This window comes from Neodiprion pinetum, chromosome 5 (genome assembly GCF_021155775.2).
Source record: "Neodiprion pinetum isolate iyNeoPine1 chromosome 5, iyNeoPine1.2, whole genome shotgun sequence".
NCBI classification, from domain to species: domain Eukaryota; kingdom Metazoa; phylum Arthropoda; class Insecta; order Hymenoptera; family Diprionidae; genus Neodiprion; species Neodiprion pinetum.
The window spans coordinates 18,849,169-18,869,195 of record NC_060236.1 but is presented as its reverse complement, the minus strand read 5'-3'; the positions used below and the strand labels follow the sequence as shown (position 1 = coordinate 18,869,195).

At 37.0% G+C, this 20,027-nt stretch overlaps 1 protein-coding gene and 17 non-coding genes across 18 annotated transcripts in view; all 18 read left to right on the top strand.

Annotated features, from left to right (window-relative positions):
* Positions 1 to 20,027, top strand: part of LOC124218626 (uncharacterized) — a 54,760-nt gene that overhangs the window by 7,481 nt on the left and 27,252 nt on the right. The gene's annotated exons all lie outside the window — the stretch shown is intronic.
* Positions 3,573 to 3,644, top strand: TRNAA-UGC (transfer RNA alanine (anticodon UGC)). The gene has a single exon. It is a non-coding gene; the product is annotated as a tRNA-Ala (tRNA).
* On the top strand, positions 3,729 to 3,800 carry TRNAA-UGC (transfer RNA alanine (anticodon UGC)). Its single transcript has one exon. It is a non-coding gene; the product is annotated as a tRNA-Ala (tRNA).
* On the top strand, positions 3,884 to 3,955 carry TRNAA-CGC (transfer RNA alanine (anticodon CGC)). Its single transcript has one exon. It is a non-coding gene; the product is annotated as a tRNA-Ala (tRNA).
* TRNAA-UGC (transfer RNA alanine (anticodon UGC)) lies at positions 4,039 to 4,110 on the top strand. Its single transcript has one exon. It is a non-coding gene; the product is annotated as a tRNA-Ala (tRNA).
* Positions 4,194 to 4,265, top strand: TRNAA-UGC (transfer RNA alanine (anticodon UGC)). The gene has a single exon. It is a non-coding gene; the product is annotated as a tRNA-Ala (tRNA).
* On the top strand, positions 4,350 to 4,421 carry TRNAA-CGC (transfer RNA alanine (anticodon CGC)). Its single transcript has one exon. It is a non-coding gene; the product is annotated as a tRNA-Ala (tRNA).
* TRNAA-UGC (transfer RNA alanine (anticodon UGC)) lies at positions 4,505 to 4,576 on the top strand. Its single transcript has one exon. It is a non-coding gene; the product is annotated as a tRNA-Ala (tRNA).
* On the top strand, positions 4,660 to 4,731 carry TRNAA-UGC (transfer RNA alanine (anticodon UGC)). Its single transcript has one exon. It is a non-coding gene; the product is annotated as a tRNA-Ala (tRNA).
* TRNAA-UGC (transfer RNA alanine (anticodon UGC)) lies at positions 4,815 to 4,886 on the top strand. The gene has a single exon. It is a non-coding gene; the product is annotated as a tRNA-Ala (tRNA).
* Positions 4,971 to 5,042, top strand: TRNAA-CGC (transfer RNA alanine (anticodon CGC)). The gene has a single exon. It is a non-coding gene; the product is annotated as a tRNA-Ala (tRNA).
* TRNAA-UGC (transfer RNA alanine (anticodon UGC)) lies at positions 5,126 to 5,197 on the top strand. The gene has a single exon. It is a non-coding gene; the product is annotated as a tRNA-Ala (tRNA).
* TRNAA-UGC (transfer RNA alanine (anticodon UGC)) lies at positions 5,281 to 5,352 on the top strand. Its single transcript has one exon. It is a non-coding gene; the product is annotated as a tRNA-Ala (tRNA).
* On the top strand, positions 5,436 to 5,507 carry TRNAA-UGC (transfer RNA alanine (anticodon UGC)). Its single transcript has one exon. It is a non-coding gene; the product is annotated as a tRNA-Ala (tRNA).
* TRNAA-UGC (transfer RNA alanine (anticodon UGC)) lies at positions 5,592 to 5,663 on the top strand. The gene has a single exon. It is a non-coding gene; the product is annotated as a tRNA-Ala (tRNA).
* TRNAA-UGC (transfer RNA alanine (anticodon UGC)) lies at positions 5,747 to 5,818 on the top strand. The gene has a single exon. It is a non-coding gene; the product is annotated as a tRNA-Ala (tRNA).
* TRNAA-UGC (transfer RNA alanine (anticodon UGC)) lies at positions 5,903 to 5,974 on the top strand. Its single transcript has one exon. It is a non-coding gene; the product is annotated as a tRNA-Ala (tRNA).
* Positions 6,058 to 6,129, top strand: TRNAA-UGC (transfer RNA alanine (anticodon UGC)). The gene has a single exon. It is a non-coding gene; the product is annotated as a tRNA-Ala (tRNA).

Genomic DNA, 20,027 nt, shown 5'->3' with positions numbered 1-20,027 from the left:
GGCAGAAAGTACACGCGTGTTACCTCACAAGCCTTGACAGCTGTTACGGTCGTTTACATCGGTATTTCGACTACTTCCGTTGCAGCATGATCGTGTTCTTTCCCCACCGCAAAACTGTGTCTTTCACTCGTTCATTATTGCATGTACATACACATTGTTCAACTCGAAGCGCAAGGTCACGTGATGAGAGAGTTCGAGGTCGCTAAGGTTTGTATTATCATTATTGTTTATTTTTCCTGCTATCTTTTTTTCTATACTCACGATTTTTTTACTCTCCACCCGTTTGTTTTCTACTTCTTCGTTTCAATTGTACTATTGTCTCTGCTTTGAGAATTAGAAACCTGCATAGCTACGTTTCTTAATCCTGTACGCCTGTAAAGTAAGAGGTCTTGACTTACTTCTAATGTTGCCAAAGTTTTTGAAAAATTGATTCATATAAAACTGTATGACTTTTTAATCAAACGTGATGTTATGTCGAACAAATTAATATTTGGGTAAAATAACCTTGATAAAAACAAGAAAGTAATTAAAACTTTCATTGATCTGAAAAATGTATTCGATATAGTAAATCACGAAGTTTTGTTACACAAATTGTACAGATATGGGATCGGAGGAAAGGCACATAAATTATTTAAAAATTATTTAGTGAATAGAAAGTAAACGGTAAAAATTAAAAATCAGTATAGTAACTCAATTTCTGTGACAACAAGGTAGTTCCTCAAGGTAATATTCTCGGTCCCTTGCTATTTGTTATTTACATAAATAATTTACTGAGTAGTTTCTTCGTATGCCGATGATACAATAGTCATGAGTGCCGATGGTAGATGATTCTTAGCACCGGAATAAATTAATGATTATTTAGAAATAGTTAACAAATGGCTAATCGCCAATCGGTTGTCTTTAAATATCTCTACGATGGTTTTTATTGCATTTGGTTTCTATGTAGATAGCGTACCAAACAGATTTTAATATAATTATAAGTGGTAGCAAATAAAAAGAGCAGAATTCGGTAATTATTCAGTAGACATAATATTAAACAGCAGATTAAAGTAGAATGAACACGTTAACCAATTGGTAAGAGAAAATAACCAAATACCTAATTTTCTTGTTTGCAAAATTATCTAAATTCATGAATGCACAAACACTCCTGACTGTGCATTATGATTTTTTCCATAATATTGGAACGTACGGTATCATTGCTTGGAAAACAGCTTACGATAACACATTGTGTCATATTCAAAAACTTCAAGTTAGGTTAATGAAAATTATACGCAGAAAATCTGAAACCGTGACACACCATTTAAAAATTAAACAATTTTATATCTCAGAAGCACTTTTTGATAATTATAACGTTTTAAATGATGAGTTTATGACGTCTACTAGTAAAACAACAAGCCGAATAGTTTTTCCGATAATTAAAGAAACCTTAACACAAAAAATTTGTAGAATAATTGCTACTAAGGTCTTCGATCAATTATTTCTCGAACGGTAAACTTTAGAAGATAGTTTAAAAAATCACAAAAAAAAAAAAAAAAAAATTGGCAGAGTGGATAACACAAAATGATCCATACGACAGTACTTTATTACATATATTAGTTAAATCGTTCTAAAATCTTTATATACTGTACTATTTGTATCTTTTGCATGTATTAGTTTGTTAGTTTCTATGGTATGGCCATCCCCATGCACAGTCAACTATATTTGACTCTGTGGAATCTACAAGTTTAATAGTACCAAGTACTTTTCATATGTATTGTATTGTAAGCTTGAATTTTGTTCTGGTTAGATAAACTGAAACTGGAATTGTTGATATGTTGGTAGCAATGTAACGTCAACCTAATTATACTTTAGTATTTTTCTTGCTCGTGAGTTGGTATTGCATAGTTCAATAATAATAATGAAACTGCAAGAAGAAAGACTGTCGTTAGAAAGAGCTAAGAAGTTGAGAGGTGTGGTTCAATTCTTTAACCAGAATATATGCATTGCAAAAAGTTAAATGCACACCACACAATAAGAATTATAAAACTAGTGCTGTACGATTTATCCGGCTTACAATTAGCTGATCAAGAAGGTTAACTGGGCTAATTAGCTGAAAGTTAGCTGGCTAAAACAATTAGCCGGTCAAAATAGTTAGCTGGTTAGCCGGATGTTTGTTCTATGACACCATTTGAGAAAATGATTGTAAAATTCGTCAATTTCGACGGCCCAAAACTGTATGAATGTGCGGAAAAAATAATTTTTTATGATCATAATCGGATTCCTCGACCTCAAAAATACCTAAAACACGCGCTTTCGAAAGTAAATATTCATTCATCTGAGTCACCAAAAACATTGAATTAGTGTACAACGCCATTGACCTAATTTTTCAACTTTATAAGATTCTCTGAAATTCAGTAAACCGTCAGGAATCAAAATATTCTCATTTTTTGCCACCCAACTCGTGAAAATTCATTTTGAAGTCACGAAAAACCTTCCTTTTTCAACGATCCATCACGTGAGCCTTAGTAAATTAATCCAACCGTCTCTTGATCGCACATGAATGGATGAGATGGAATGCGCAAGTTCCAATTCTTCAAGTACACTTTCAACAATTGAAAGTTTTTAATAGAGAAAAAAGAACTAAACACCGATTTTACTGTTGAAGAATGCATTACTTGCAGTTATAGAGAATCCATTTCAGAAGTTGTTTTTAAGTTGATAACATCTTGAATTCTTTGTTCGGATTTACGATTTTTTTGTTTTATTCCACATTGATTCTGTTCACGAACTACAAATCAATCAACTTCATAGTTTCATACTTTCAATACTGATCGTGTATTTTAAATATGAAGTTATTTTGTTAATTTTTCATTCGATTGTGTGACCAAATTATTCTTAAGGAAGTTATGGTTCAACAAAAATGAATACTTGTAACTATTTTATTATGAGATAGTTGTACATTGAGTATTTATCAAATGTTTATATCAGCAGTGATGCTTCATTTCGAATCTCTTTGTTAAATTGTTAAAATTCTATTTGATTAGTCTGTTTTACTTGACGATGTCTAGTTTGATTCGAAAGACTGTAGCCCATAAAATCTGCGCTGAACCACTTTTTTAAAATCATATTTGTATCGTTAAATATTTAGTCTTTACATTACACTGATATTGATTATGTCTAATCGTAGTGGAAATATTGAATTTGAGACTGAAAAAATGTGTTGCAGTGATTTTGTAGAAAATAGTCTGCTGAGCAAAATGGGGCATCGTAGAGTGAAATCAGACGAACAGATCACCTAATAAATTTTTAACCATCTTGAAGCCATTCGAAATCAAGTAGTATCAATATCCAGGCTGTTCTTTAAAATATGAGTATTATTTGCACTTTGTGTGTAATAATTTATTATTTAATAATTTGATGAACACACAATGTACGACTATCTCCTGACAAAACTAACAAAAATACCAATTTTTGTCCAACCTGGTATCTCCTTAGCCCTAACTGAATGCAGTCGCGTCGATTTTACGAAGCTAAAACGGATCCATAAATCGGTTCATTGAGAACTCGAAACATTTTTCACCGTTATCAAGCGCGGGGATGTAGCTCAGTGGTAGAGCGTTCGCTTTGCATGTGAAAGGCCCCGGGTTCGATCCCCGGCATCTCCAGTTTTTTTTCTTTCTCTATGTAGTTTTCGAAATTCTTTGAACGACAAATTCGAAGCCCAACAGGTTTACATCGTTATCACGTGCGGGGATGTAGCTCAGTGGTAGAGCGTTCGCTTTGCATGTGAAAGGCCCCGGGTTCGATCCCCGGCATCTCCAGTTTTTTTCTTCTTCAATGTAGTTTTCGAAATTCTTTGAACGATAAGATCGATGCCCAACACGTTTGCATCGTTATCACGTGCGGGGATGTAGCTCAGTGGTAGAGCGTTTGCTTCGCATGTGAAAGGCCCCGGGTTCAATCCCCGGCATCTCCAGTTTTTTTCTTCTTCAATGTAGTTTTCGAAATTCTTTGAACGACAAATTCGAAGCCCAACAGGTTTGCATCGTTATCACGTGCGGGGATGTAGCTCAGTGGTAGAGCGTTCGCTTTGCATGTGAAAGGCCCCGGGTTCGATCCCCGGCATCTCCAGTTTTTTTCTTCTTCAATGTAGTTTTCGAAATTCTTTGAACGACAAATTCGAAGCCCAACAGGTTTGCATCGTTATCACGTGCGGGGATGTAGCTCAGTGGTAGAGCGTTCGCTTTGCATGTGAAAGGCCCCGGGTTCGATCCCCGGCATCTCCAGTTTTTTTTCTTTCTCTATGTAGTTTTCGAAATTCTCTGAACGATAAGATCGATGCCCAACACGTTTGCATCGTTATCACGTGCGGGGATGTAGCTCAGTGGTAGAGCGTTTGCTTCGCATGTGAAAGGCCCCGGGTTCAATCCCCGGCATCTCCAGTTTTTTTCTTCTTCAATGTAGTTTTCGAAATTCTTTGAACGACAAATTCGAAGCCCAACAGGTTTGCATCGTTATCACGTGCGGGGATGTAGCTCAGTGGTAGAGCGTTCGCTTTGCATGTGAAAGGCCCCGGGTTCGATCCCCGGCATCTCCAGTTTTTTTCTTCTTCAATGTAGTTTTCGAAATTCTTTGAACGACAAATTCGAAGCCCAACAGGTTTGCATCGTTATCACGTGCGGGGATGTAGCTCAGTGGTAGAGCGTTCGCTTTGCATGTGAAAGGCCCCGGGTTCGATCCCCGGCATCTCCAGTTTTTTTCTTCTTCCATGTAGTTTTCGAAATTCGCAGAACGACAAAATCGATGCCCAACAGGTTTGCATCGTTATCACGTGCGGGGATGTAGCTCAGTGGTAGAGCGTTCGCTTTGCATGTGAAAGGCCCCGGGTTCGATCCCCGGCATCTCCAGTTTTTTTTCTTTCTCTATGTAGTTTTCGAAATTCTCTGAACGATAAGATCGATGCCCAACACGTTTGCATCGTTATCACGTGCGGGGATGTAGCTCAGTGGTAGAGCGTTTGCTTCGCATGTGAAAGGCCCCGGGTTCAATCCCCGGCATCTCCAGTTTTTTTCTTCTTCAATGTAGTTTTCGAAATTCTTTGAACGACAAATTCGAAGCCCAACAGGTTTGCATCGTTATCACGTGCGGGGATGTAGCTCAGTGGTAGAGCGTTCGCTTTGCATGTGAAAGGCCCCGGGTTCGATCCCCGGCATCTCCAGTTTTTTTCTTCTTCAATGTAGTTTTCGAAATTCTTTGAACGACAAATTCGAAGCCCAACAGGTTTGCATCGTTATCACGTGCGGGGATGTAGCTCAGTGGTAGAGCGTTCGCTTTGCATGTGAAAGGCCCCGGGTTCGATCCCCGGCATCTCCAGTTTTTTTCTTCTTCCATGTAGTTTTCGAAATTCGCAGAACGACAAAATCGATGCCCAACAGGTTTGCATCGTTATCACGTGCGGGGATGTAGCTCAGTGGTAGAGCGTTCGCTTTGCATGTGAAAGGTCCCGGGTTCGATCCCCGGCATCTCCAGTTTTTTTTCTCTCTCTATGTAGTTTTCGAAATTCTCTGAACGATAAGATCGATGCCCAACACGTTTGCATCGTTATCACGTGCGGGGATGTAGCTCAGTGGTAGAGCGTTCGCTTTGCATGTGAAAGGCCCCGGGTTCGATCCCCGGCATCTCCAGTTTTTTTCTTCTTCCATGTAGTTTTCGAAATTCGCAGAACGACAAAATCAATGCCCAACAGGTTTGCATCGTTATCACGTGCGGGGATGTAGCTCAGTGGTAGAGCGTTCGCTTTGCATGTGAAAGGCCCCGGGTTCGATCCCCGGCATCTCCAGTTTTTTTTCTTTCTCTATGTAGTTTTCGAAATTCTCTGAACGATAAGATCGATGCCCAACACGTTTGCATCTTTATCACGTGCGGGGATGTAGCTCAGTGGTAGAGCGTTCGCTTTGCATGTGAAAGGCCTCGAGTTCAATCCCCGGCATCTTTAGTTTTTTTCTTCTTCCATGTAGTTTTCGAAATTCTTTGAACGACAAATTCGATGCCCAACAGGTTTGCATCGTTATAACGTGCGGGGATGTAGCTCAGTGGTAGAGCGTTCGCTTTGCATGTGAAAGGCCCCGGGTTCAATCCCCGGCATCTCCAATCTTTTTTCCTTCAGTTTGAAAATAGCTACATACACATATACTTATCCTGCCATCAATATTCGAACTGACAAATTCACTGCTCGCGAAACCTTTTTATCGGAAAATAAATGCCTAGAATAATCACTATTAACATTTTGAAAATTTGTCTTAAAAAATGGTGATTTTGTATGTTCAATCCTTCAAATATCACAATTTCGTGTATAATTGATAGAATAGATAATTGGTAGCGTGATTTCAAATATATATAGTTAATAGCGTAAACATTTTGAAATAGCTCCGATTGTGTTCATGAAAATTGTAAGAGAACGATTATGAGAATTGTAGTTTTAACAGCTGTTTCGTGATTGTATCCTTATGATTTGTCGGTCGTATTGTCGAAGGTTGATAATTTTTAAATATTTTAAGTATGATTGTAATTTCATTAAAAAAAAAGATGCAATAAGATATATTGTTCCACGAATTGTAGAATTTATATTTAAATGAATAGCAATTTTTTTTACATCCCACAGCAACATTGACAACAAGAGAGAATAGCATTATACGTATATTTGCATATCATGTATGTTCGAAGTGTATATAACAGAAGTATGATTGTCGCGCAAATATATGCTGTGTAAATATTTGCTTCTCAGACAACGCTGCAACAGTTCATAACTCGAGTAAATTTATATTTTTGCAATAAGTAAGCAATTGTGTTTCACTTTCCTTGTCAGAATCTTACGTTCCATATAATATGCAAAGAAAATTTGGTGCATTTAATTACCAAACTAATTGCACAGTCATATTTTGCACCTTATTCACCCAACAAGTCGAACGCAGTCAGTAAAATATGTCAGTTTCAAAGTTTATTGTAACTCTCTGTGGTGTAAATAAGTATGAAAAATGAGAATTTTTCAGGAAAAAATTTTTCGGAAGCTGCAAAGATCCAAATTAATCTTCGGACTGCTTTTTTGTTGTTACGATGTCCAACTTTTCACAAAAAAAAGCTTCCATTGCAAGGAAATTTGAATGCGATTATCATAGGATAATAACGCGTACAGTGAGGAAAAGAGTATTGCTTAGATGTCCTTTGAACTACTAATTAAAAAATTATTAAGGCTTTTCTTCCGTATAGTTGAATATCCTAACCTATCAATAATCGGGAAATTGGAACAACGACTGATGATCGGTTGCACAAGAAAAAAAAGTTCTTCTTCTATGAGGGGGTATTATATTTTTTTAAAGCAGGTAACCGATTTTGCAATACAATAAATGAACTGCGGAAACTATTTATAACGTCTTGGAAATTGAACAGTGACGGAGACTTTGATCGTTGACGTTGAGTGCGGACGAATTGACAAATCAATTTCAGGAATTCGTAATGGACTTGACGACCATGTCATCCGAGTTAAAGTGTGTATATTATAGCATAGGTTACACGCCCTGCTGCATCCGCATTGATTCATCGCGTCAGTCACGGACGTCCGATTGCCGCTAGAGAAAAAAAAAGAATGAAAAATACCGATCCCAGACACTCGTCATTGTCTTCGTTGGTATAATTAATTAATTCATCGCATCCACTTTTACATCCGGTTAATTTCGATGCCAGGGTCGACTAAAAGTCAGCTGACGGAATGACTTCGGTTTCAGCTGTTTTTCCTTGCATCGTTTTGAGGTTATGAAATTCTTCATTATTATTCTACTCTTCGTTAAAGTTACGTTACAGAAAAATTCAGGTTGACTATTATATTTCCGACTTGAAGAATATCGACTATAACGTATTATATTATGTTGCTTACAAGTATTTTGAAAAACAGTCTTGCGAATCTAAAATTTATCGGAATAGTTTTATATTATACTCTTGGTATATTTGCGTCGATTATTCGATAAGCGGCGTGTACTGTAAATATTGTACAAGAATAATTTTGTCGAATCCGATAAACGTAGTAATTTTAATAATCACGATTTTTGCCGTCTTCATATACAGCTAATCACTTTATAGAACACTGTATAGAATCAGATTGACAATACGAAATGCCAATGAAAACAAAACTATCTGAGTCCGATCATTATTGAAACTACTACTAGTGAAAACTTTGTTTTGTTAACCTTGAAAAATGTACAAACATTAGATCTGTTTTCCAGTATTCCTCTAAAGTTTGCAGCAAAAATTCGAAAAAGTATATATATATATATATATGTTTGGAAAATTTCTCATGTACAATTCAGCGAACTATAGAGATTCATCGGAGGTTAGAAAAGTCATTTCTAATGAAAAAAAATAATACCCGATTAGTAATGAGAAGAAAGTTAGATTCCTGACGTACAATTTTCATGCGAAGTAAACTGTGATATAGCGTCGAGATTTTTTTCTATGAGCGTTCACACGCCGTGTTCATATCAAGAATAATTTATCCTCAGTGCATGGAATATAGTAGTTCGGACAACGAGCTTTTTGTGTCGTTTGTTCTTTATATTTCGGAGAAATTTCTTTCCCCGGTTGAATGCGCCCATATTTACTGTATACAAGTGCTTCATACGAGTACATATATCTATGCACAAGTAAATATGTGCGCGTATTTTTGTAGTAGCTGGAGTTAAGATGATCCAGTCAAGCTGCATGTACTTAGGATACGAATGCGTACTATATGTATGTACACAAGTTAAGATAACCAGCAATCGCGAACGCGAACCAGGCTTCTGAAAATACATTTATTAATAATATGCAGCGTTATAGCAACACGTTGAAAGCGAAAAAAAAAAAAAAGAAATGAAAATCCTGTATTGGGAATTTGCTTGGAATATCATTCATTTTTAAAAAATATTTCACGACGCAATGGCAGAAAGATTAAAATGCATAAACGAAGAAGGATCAAATATTGCAATAAAAACCAAGGATAAAAGAAATTCAATAGCGAATTCAGTCAATACTGATAACCGAAGAAGGAATAACCGCGGTGAATATCGAGACAATTTCTCTGCCCGGGTCTTGTTATTATTCGGTCTTCGTATTACGTTTTTCCACTCTAAGTTTACATCCGCTTTTCTGACAAATACTAATTAGTTATACAGCTTTCCCAATACGACTACAGCAGCTGAGTGCTCGGAAATTGAGGCAATTTTTCTCCTTTCCGATTCCATCCAGAGCCCGGATTCGGTGACGAAACGTTGCACTCAACACCATAATATCCCGTATTTTGACGGTTCGACCCTTAAAAAGCTCTCGACATCCTGCGATTCCTTCAAAAGGGGACAAAAAAAAAAAAAGATGGAATTTAGAGCCGAAGACACGGTACTTACGAGAAAGTTATGAACAAGAAAAGAAAAGAATTATTATTGAAGAGTACCGAAGACATTTCGCAGCGGAAGTTTAAGACGAGCTGTGACGTAATATGTAAAATAAAAAATACGAGATCGCGTACATAAAAGAAGGCCGGATGAAATTTTCCTCGGCGTGAATATTGTGCGGATAATAGAAGGGGTCGATTTGCGTAAGGAGCTGCAATTCAGCAGTGATTCAGTCGCGTTCCAGAAGGCAAGACTCACTCGCGACTAGTTGCACGTCTTTTATCGAGTCATACCGTACATGCAGCGTCTACAAGAATGACGCGTCAAACCGCATAGGTACGCCTCTTGAGTACGTGAGTGCCTACGGAGAATAAACACCGATTATAATACACGGTGCCGAAACGGCTCGCAGCTGATACTGAGAAGTGAGGATATAAGGAGAGGCTAGAATGCCTATTTTGCCTGTTTTGTATTCACTGGCAGTCCGCTTGCAGAATATAGGCGCGGTTCTTTGCGATTCAAATGATATTGTGTATTGAATGTGTAATTTTGGCCACTTTTTTAGTTCGCCTTTTACATTTTTATTGTTATTACTAGTTTTTTGTACGATTTGTCAGATCCGAGGCAAATAAAAACATACATCAGGCGGGTTGGAAAAGTGTTGGAACAAATATGTGACAGGTGTAAAATGGTTTAAAAACTAGCATGGATGTAGCGTCTAATTTTATCTGACTAAAATAGTCCTTGCAACATGACAAAAAATATTCAAACACAAAATATAACACGCGAACACTTGATTGTATTGAAAAAGTCACGGAAATCACGTTATTCTATGATATTCGCACCGGAAACCAACAATTTATCAACTCACCAGTTCGAAAAAAAAAAATTTGCTTATGTCGAGTTTTGTATAGGAATTGTTTATTAACAAAATAAGCTACCAATTTTCATTAGAATCAGACAAACTCTATCAACGTTTTGATGAAAAAATAGTAGAATAGTGCACGATTCCTCCAACGATGTTAATAGCAAGATGTTTATATAATTGAATTCAGTGTTTTTAAATCTTTTCTGGATTAGATTATGAACTTCTTCAAACGAGATTTAACTTGACTAGCTACAGTTACTTTTTTTGATTCTTTGTTTCGTCATGTTTTTGAGCAACTTTGACCCAACCGTACGTTCCAGATATTCTTACGACAATATGGCGGCGTAAATAGTAACAGCTGATCGCTTAAACTGTCCAATTTGATAAATATCAAGGCACGGAAAACTTTAGTGAAATCTGAAGTGTAATATCCGATAGAAAATTGCGTTTATAAGTACACCCGATTTGGTGTTGAGTATCTTTACCACCGGATGGCGTCGTCACAAACCAGAAAATTAGCTCTGCAGATGACAAAGAAGTGTCAATGTACAATTGGGCAAATCGGTACTCTAAAACGCCTGGTCACAAATTTATTTTCAAGAAATACCGCAATGTACGTTCAGGTATGGCGGGTAGGTGAATTTCTATCCTGCCAACAAACGCAGCTCATGAGAAATAAATCCCGGCATTGTCAAACTCACGAACGGCGACGCTAATGCCTCTAAAGACAGCAGCTGTTAACTCACCGCAATTTTAGAAGACGGCGGTCAACCGCGAACGTTCTCTTATTTTAAGTTCTATTCACTTTCCGATATGGAGATTATTGCCGTATTTCACGAATCACTTGTCTACATTGATTCGTACATCGATGGTAGAACAGCAAAAATTAGCGAGAAGAGAGAGAGAGAGAGTTTTTGGAATCCGTAAAAATGTTTGTTTGTAAAACTCACAATCGGCTGAAATTCCTTGTGATTTTTTTTTTTTTTTTTTTGAAACAAATTCTGACATGCAATTATCCTTCACTTTTACCAAAATACAGTTGTATTGTTTCTTGTTGAAAATCTGTACTCGGAATTTTATGCAATTTAAAACAGATATTTTTGAACAGAATTGAACACTAGAGCATTTGATAACAATTTTTTTAGGATTCGAAACTCTTTTCGAGATTTTTCAAAGTCGCTTGAGAGTATTCAAAATTTCTGAACGTCTTTGGAATCACGAATTGAGATTATTTCTATTTCCTTGCAAACTTTCAGATTCTTTTCGAGTTACTTGAAGTGGTTTTTTCCAATCGCCAGAGGTAGTCTTGAATCCTTCACCGTGTTTGGACTTTAATAACATGGAGTTTTTTCGAAACTAGTAAATTAGTTTCTTCACGTTTTTCGAAGCCCTTTCAATTTGCTTTAAGCAATTGAATGTAATATTCGACGTTGTTTTTTTCAACATCTGTCTAGTAAATTTGATTTTTTTTTAGACTCACAGAGTCGATTTTTGAAATTTTCGAAGTCTAACGAAGTAATCGCGAACAAAAGAATTGCGTAATTTGAAACTATGTCAATTAATTTAAATTCTTTCTACCTTTCATAGAATCTTCGAGTACTTCGCTGTTAGCGTTGCGTGATTCAACCCATCTTTTCAACTTGCTTGATCAACGAGCCGTTTTGAATTTCTGGAAACCTTATTTTGGTCGTTTTTGAGGTCATCCCGCGTCGTTCAATTCGTCGTTAAATTGACTTTTCACCGTTCCGATGGGTAAACACCTTCGACATCGCGTAAGGAGACACCGACGCAGCCCTTCAAAAAGTAAGAGCTAATTACTCGTTGCTCATGTCAGTTCACTTGACTAACTCCACCGAGTATCGCGGCCTCTTTCCAGCCCCGTATAATCAAATACGGACTATCTTCCGCGTACATATCTTATTTACTCCAGGCTGATTCGTGACCGGAAGTAGACGTATAAAAAGACTTCGGACACGCCATTTAACATCCAAATGCTATTTATTTGAGGAATTTTCAGTTTCGTTAAATTTATTGATATATGTTTCGGTATCTTTAAACCAGATTTCATCACCAGTTCCAATTGACATATGTGTAAAAAGATGTCGGATAAACATGTTGAAATGTATGCAATTATATGTACTATTTTACCAAGGTAAATCTGAGATGCATAATTATACATGACCATAAAAAATGTCCGATGAAAAACATTACGGTCTAGTTGACAAACTGATTCCTATAAAAATGGAACAGACGATTTATTAACACATTCAGCTAAGTATTGATGATTTTAATCGATTTTAGCAAGTGTGAAAATTGAGGCTTTCGTTCGCATATTTATTTATTTGCCGCAGGCGTATATTTCCTAGTTCTTTATGTACAGACGTATTCCGTTCGCGTTTGCCACGCCTGCTTCTTGCATACGGTTCACGCAGTGACGTCACTTCGTTCCTGCTGAGTTCAATCGCAGAGTCAACTCCCGGCAATTGTCGCAATCACGAGTCTCGATTAAGACGCGCGCCATACCAATTCCTAGGGAGTTGATCAACGTTCTGAGGCCTTTCACAATAAGGCGATTGAACTTTTATGGTGAACGAAATGAATGAACTGAATTCTCACAAGTATCTATGTGTATGCGAATATGTATACGTATGCCGCGTGGACTTCCGGCCATTGCTCATCAGAATACGTTACATAGAATTTCATTTTTTCACTCTGGCTATCTTCTAAATGCAATTTACGGATGTGAAACATACGATGAATCGCTCTGGAAAAAGGATGCATTTTTTATTGTTTTTCAAGTAGAAATTAAGTTAAAAATGTATGGTGAATAATTTATTTGGAAAATCCAAGTTTTACAAAAACTTCTCGTACGATAATAGACTGTTCTTTCGATGCTGGTGTTTTTGAGTTTTAAGTTTTACTTCACGTCATGCCAATTCGTTGTTCATTAGCTCGTTTCGAACCGAAGTTTGTAACATATTTTCGACAATTGCCAAGAGACAATTTTTCCATTCTCTCAAGTTTGGTTTGAAGAAAATGATTTATTATATTAATCAGGTGACAATGATCAGCGATTCTTTCATTTCTTTCATTTATTTCTTGATTAATTAATATAATTTCGTTATTATTGTAAGACTATAGGCATTTTCAAAGCTGGGAAATATTGTCAAACTTGTGTTGCTTATTTTTTGCAGCTGTCACGATCTTGCTAAAAATATATTTCTTTGACTAGTTGCTAACTTCGAAATTTTTTAATTCATCTTGTACGAGATACAAAATAGATGAAGAAAAATTCTTCCTTTCTTGCTACATAAAGTTTGAATGGATTATATATGCGGATATTAATTTGGTTTTTGAAATAGATTGATTATATTATAATTATGAGTGTTCTAAATTTTTAATTTGTTTTTAACCTGAACAGTGAGACGCCTAATTTCCGTTATAACGAAGAAAAAAACGGAAAATGTAAATTGGAATAATTAAGAAATTGAAAGAAATGTATCAAGAAAAACGGATACGAAGAGAGAATGAAGAAAGAATGACAATCGGGGAAACGATGATTGGCTGTAAGAGCGGAGGATAGTTTTTACATTCTGCAATATATACGTATACGTTTCAGTGCTCCGAGCGTAACAAAAGATACACGATAAAAAACAAAAACCGAGGAGTAGGAGGAGGAAAGAACGAGCCGTTCCATCTGCCGAATCAGTCACCGCGCTGATCTTTCATCGCGTCGGTAGGTAACTGAAGATAACCGTGCGAAATTCGCCTCTTTATAATTCCCGGTATTCGTAATACGTGCAGGTTTGAAATCGACCGATAGATCGATTTTTCATTCGCTTATTTATATTGCTAGACTTTTTGTTTTTAGTTTCACGAACAAGCTTTACTCAATGAAAATTCACCAATGTGAAATTATTGGGGGAAATTTCTTGAACAGAAACGATTTGTGGATTTTGATTGTTCAAATAACGTAGATTTGTTGAAAATTGAGTAAACAATTGAATAAAGTAGAACATTGGAAGGGTGGAATTGAATTAGGAACGCTGGAACGAAACCAGCGTGAGAACCGTTGCGCGGCTCACTTGCAATTTTATTTTGTCAACAGAATCGTTTTTCGTACTAAAAATTCGTCGAAGACGATTTTATCCGACGGAAAAAGATGGCAAGAATCATTGGTATGCTTTGGTGTTGCACTTTCGATGAATGCAGGCCTGAAAAATCAACATTTATCCAGCGAATTCGACGAATATTTTTTTACATCAAATATTTGATATGAAAAGGTTTTTTTTTTTCATTCGCGCGGTTTTTTCTCTCTACTGTGTTAATCATGGGTTAGTTTCAAATCCACCGTTAGTTCAAGACTGGTCGTTGATTCGTTTAATTATAGCTACCCATCTGCGGATAATGATTTTTCTGGTGATAAAATTCAATCGATATAAAATAAAATGGAGACAGAGAAACGTGCACGCAAGAAAACGCACTTAAGCTTAAATGGCTGCGGTTGTTTCGAAGGCGCAGTGAACCGCGTCAACGGCGGTAACACAATCGAAATAACCGACGTTTTCTGTGATCGAACATGCAATCGGTGTCCCATGGCGAATGAATCTATTCGTTCAAATTTGGTTTCTTTCCAACCGCATTTTTTTCTCTGCGCGTTGAGCATTTTTATACTTTCTTGTTTCACTTTCACATCATGGCGCATCCCGCTGGAATGCGTGAGGTTCCCATGGGATCAAATATCCTTGAGTTTACAGCGAATTACGAAATATGGTTTTTTTCCCCTGAATATCGCGATTACTCTGTATAAAATTCTGCTCTCGCGAGTCTGTTACATAAATATAAATATATAAATAATTAGGTTTGTTGCGAAAATCCGAGTAAAATGTTGAACGCGTTTAATGATCGTTTGCGATCAATTACACTTGCACCGTAATTAGTGAAGGGGATCGATGCCGCAAATTAAATTCATAAAATAAGTAAGAAAATACTTGAAAATGATTATAATCGTTCGGAGAGAAACAATAACGAAACTACATTTCTTCTATTCTACCCGAAGTTCGATTATTATTTATATTGAACAGAAATGCAAGGTTGAAACAAAAAAATTAAACGAAAATCTTATACCAAATTAACAAGATTAATATTACAATGACATCAAGTTTCTCAAACTGTGAATCGGCTTGATAAAAATGCTCTTGAAGCCGTACGTATGTTAACCGCTTTAAATTAGCGTTTAATAGTAGGATAAAAATAAAATACTTACTGAACAAACATGTTTCACATTCCGCAGAGAAATTCTGAATCAACTTTCATTATTCATTCCAAGCAAATATAAGCAATGTATTGACTGGTTTATAATTAGCGTGAATAGACGGTTGTCTCATCTCCTGCAGCGGTGATGAAAATTATATTTGACACACCTGAGGAGAAGCCTTTTTTGTAACTCAACGGGGATTCGGGCGTAGGCATTGTATCGGGTAAATTTTTCGAGTCCGTCTCCCATGACGAGTCAACATGGCTGCAGTTTCAAAGTTTATGACAAGTGATATGGAAGTGATCGTTAAAAACTGGCAACGAATAAAGATCTTCGTTTTCGTATTTTTTAAGATAAAACAAGATGCGTAACGTCAGATTTTTCGTGAAATTGAACAAAAGTGGACATTTTTTTCGAAATTTACTTGCTACCTTTTCAGCCGATTACCGTTGCAGATTCCCTTGACAGGAATGAAAATTCTACTTAAAAAAATCCGGCAATTAGATCGGTACAAATTTTCTTTCTGCCTGAAAAGCTTCGTAGCGTTTTTAACGATCATACACCTAAGGCAGGTTTCTCAGAAATGGAAACTCATTAGTATCACATTCTATACCGCCGCGAATCGAAACGATCATTGATTAGGCTGATTGAGCTCAATGAAAACTTGTTTTTCTTTGTAAATCGAGGTCCGCAACATTCTTTCAATACCGGTAATAAATTGTGCAGTTGTAAGTCACGAGACACAAACGATGATCTGGAATCGCAGCAAGAAATCATTACAACAATCCACATACTATACTATAATCCACCGTTGACAGCTACGTATTGTAAATATGTGTATACGGAGGATTGTCGGAGGCCTTGAGATCTTGAAGAAAAACAATAATTTCTCATGATAACTTGTTCGCCGCGACTCATCCGCGACACTTTTGCTGCACATGCGACAAACTAACGAATTAAATTTTATCCCTGGACAAGAAATCTGCAGTTTAAATTGATGCTATTATTGCTGAAAGGGAATTTTTACAAATTTTCGCACCGTCGTAATATTTAAAGAAAAGACAATCAAGTAAACATGTAAATAAAATGCAAAGGGAAGCAAAAAAGAAACGTACATGTAAAAGACTGAAACTTCATCCTGTCGAAATATCGAGAGGCTTCTATCGACATGTTCGACATGTTGATTCATGCGATTTGATCTGATTTTGTCTTACTTTTCGCGATGAATATAATAACAATAATACTGTATAACCCATTAGTCTGCTGATACGATTTGATAATTATTCAAATTTTTATAAAAGAAATAATTGTATAGAAAGAAACGTCAAATTGTCAAAACTTGAGCACCATGTCAGATGTTTGAGTAAATTAAATTCTTGCGTATGAAAAGTTTCTTTTTTCAATGTTCTTTTTCCGCATTAAACGTAAATATTCTGTCCCCCAAATCACAATTACCGAATTCAAGAGAGAAGGAGTAATAAACGAACATTGAAATTGACGAAATGGAAGCTTTACGTACCAAGTAACCTAGACGACGTTTTTGTGGAGGTTGTAACGCTAAATTCTATTACCCTCAGATGAGGACTTACCGTTGACACTTTGGCGCGATTCTCCACTTATTCAGAACATTAAACTATAACAAAATCAATCACGTTGGGCGCCAGACGCGTTAGCGTCGATTTTCAAACAATAATACGAATTAACAAAGATAACACGAAACCGTACGAAAAATAAATAGAGAACCCGTTGTACGGCTGGCTAGGCTCAGGTACTCACACGAACTGGCAGAGTGGCGGCATTCAACAACAATAATTACAGAATTAAAGAAAATAATGAAATGAAGAATGAACTCAAGTCAGAAAAAATGAACAGGTCAATCGATCATGTATTGTCGATAAGGTTACAGGGTTGAGACAGGCAAATGAAATGGTATCGATAGCGGTAGTTAATAAAATAAGCAATCGTTGTTCACAATAATTTCGGTAGAATAGAATTAAACGGTAGCTTTGAAACGAGAGACGGCAGTTAACAGAGAAAAATGAACGTAGGTCGGGAGAAGCGATAAAATGTAAGAATTTACTTAAAACTACTCGTAACTGGGCGACGTGATATTACCCAAGTTGCAAACGACGCTAGGGTAATTATTATTCTGTCAATTAAAAACGAGAGTGAGAACTTTACTACAATCGGTAGAAAACGAAGTAACGATAGCTCGGTAGATAATACGACGAATTTACCATAGATTATAACCAGTACGAAAGATTGACATTCATTAACAATTTACACAATCGGTAGCGTAAACGATCGATTAGATAATTTTCGGTAGAGTTATTCACAATCGATGGAATCAATAATTTACAATAATTACGGATCGGAGGAATTAAACGATGAATTCCTAAACATAACTTTCGAGACAATACAAAGTACAAAATTATGAGAGAGTGAGAATTTCGGAGAGTTCACAAAATAAAGAAATACACCAAATACACCGCAGTACAAAATGATCAAGAATAATACGCAGAACTTAACTTGACAAGATACAGAGAAAGGAATAACAGGCAAAAATAATATAAAATTGCAAATAGCAATAGAAAAAGTTGCGGTAATATTTATAGGCTGATTCTACGCTCGGTTATACTCCAAGGAACTCGATATACGATACGATTGGCAGGAAATAAATAAAAATATAACAAGCAATAACAGAAATAAAATATAAGGCACGCTACTGTTACAAATAATTATGAGACGAAAGGTAAAGCCAACAGGGCTCAAAATACGATAGAGACTACAGAAGCAGACTAATAGAAATTCATAAATACAAGAGAATTAATTATTCGGCAGTTACGAGGTCGCTCAGACACGGAAATTATTAATTACTGAAATCATGTAGTCACACGGCGGCTTAACGCAACTCAAAGCCGTTGACCATGAATCACACAAAGTCGATAAATACCATAGGAAAAGAATAGAAATTATGAGCAGCTTCGTAACGATACAATACAAAGGCAAAAACCTTACCTTAACAGACGATCTCAAGCACACAATACTGAGTCTAATTTAAATAAAACTTATTATATTGAACAAGGGAAAACAGGAAGGACGGAAAGAACCTAAATTTACAGGAATGAATCTAACAGTAGAGCAAAACGATAGTAATAATGAAACGGTAGCGGGATGAAAGACGGTAGTACGATAGAAACGGTAGCGGTAGAGGAGAAGTATCGAGAGCTTATATCGGAAGGATTCGGAAATTCGGATTCGCTGCCGTGAGGTGATTCTTCTTCCCTTTGATTGGTTGGTTGACCTCATGCGTTTTTGAAGATTACCGCTAGATGTGGCGTAAAGTGCTGCTCGTGATTTCGTCATTGACACCAATTCGTACGATTTAATAGCTGCTTTAGTTTACTGTCCAGGTTGCCTATCATTGGGGACTTCTTCAAGGAGATCATGCAGTCATACGGCGGCTTAACGCAACTCAAAACCGTGGACCATGATTCGCGTGATTAGTTCTTGCCGACAGGAAGGCTGCGTCGATCCTCGGAACGATGGCTTTATCAATCTGGACGTAGTGGTTTGGGGTCGGAAGACGGCAGGCTACGGTCTGCCCTTCATGCCATCCTTACGGCGTCCGATAAAGCGGGCGGCTGGTTCCTCCTTGAGGAGCGGTGCCGTCGGCCGTCGGGAGGATTTTTATCTCCCTGTTCGCCGGCAGTCGAGGCGATGCGGAAGGCTCGGGTGGATGCTACCCCGGTAGCAAGACAAGTGCACCCGGGTAGCCAGTATAGTACGAAGTCGTCGAGAGCTAAAAACGGTGGCTATCGGTCCCTCGACGGTCGGGGTCGTTGTCGACCAAGTACCTTATTAGCGTACGCCGAAGCGCGAAATACAGAATTTACAAAGAAAGAATTAGCTAAAAGTAGTTATTGCCTATTTTGTATCGAATTGTAAGGTAACGATGTTGAGTACGTATAAATTTGAATACATCAACAATCAATACTACGTAATAATTGATAATTTACCATTGCAAAATTATTATTATTATTCTTTATTCTTTTGCAATCAAATACACGAAAATCAAAACTCTTTGGATACGAAAAAAAGAAGAACTACGAAAATACTAATCAGGTTTGACGGTGCAAGTAATTAAATTCTCACTATTGAGGTACAGAGAGCTAGCCAATTGCATTGTAAAAATTTTCCACTCCAGTCTCCGTTCAACTGATATTTTCGGCTTCGATTTATGGTGAGTGAATATACACCTAATTGAAAAAAGTAGCAGCGTTGGTTCTACAACACACAAATATAGACATAAATCAATTATTGCCTTACACCTAAAATTTCCCCTCACACGACGTGACCGACACGCACATACCTCCTCCCCTCCCAATCAAAGGAAGTTCAATCGTGTATGCAGATTTTATGGGTACGTGTACAGTGTACACCACGAGTAAGCGAGTAAAGGCGCAACATAAAGATCCGAGAGTCGCGCTGAGTAAAACTCGAG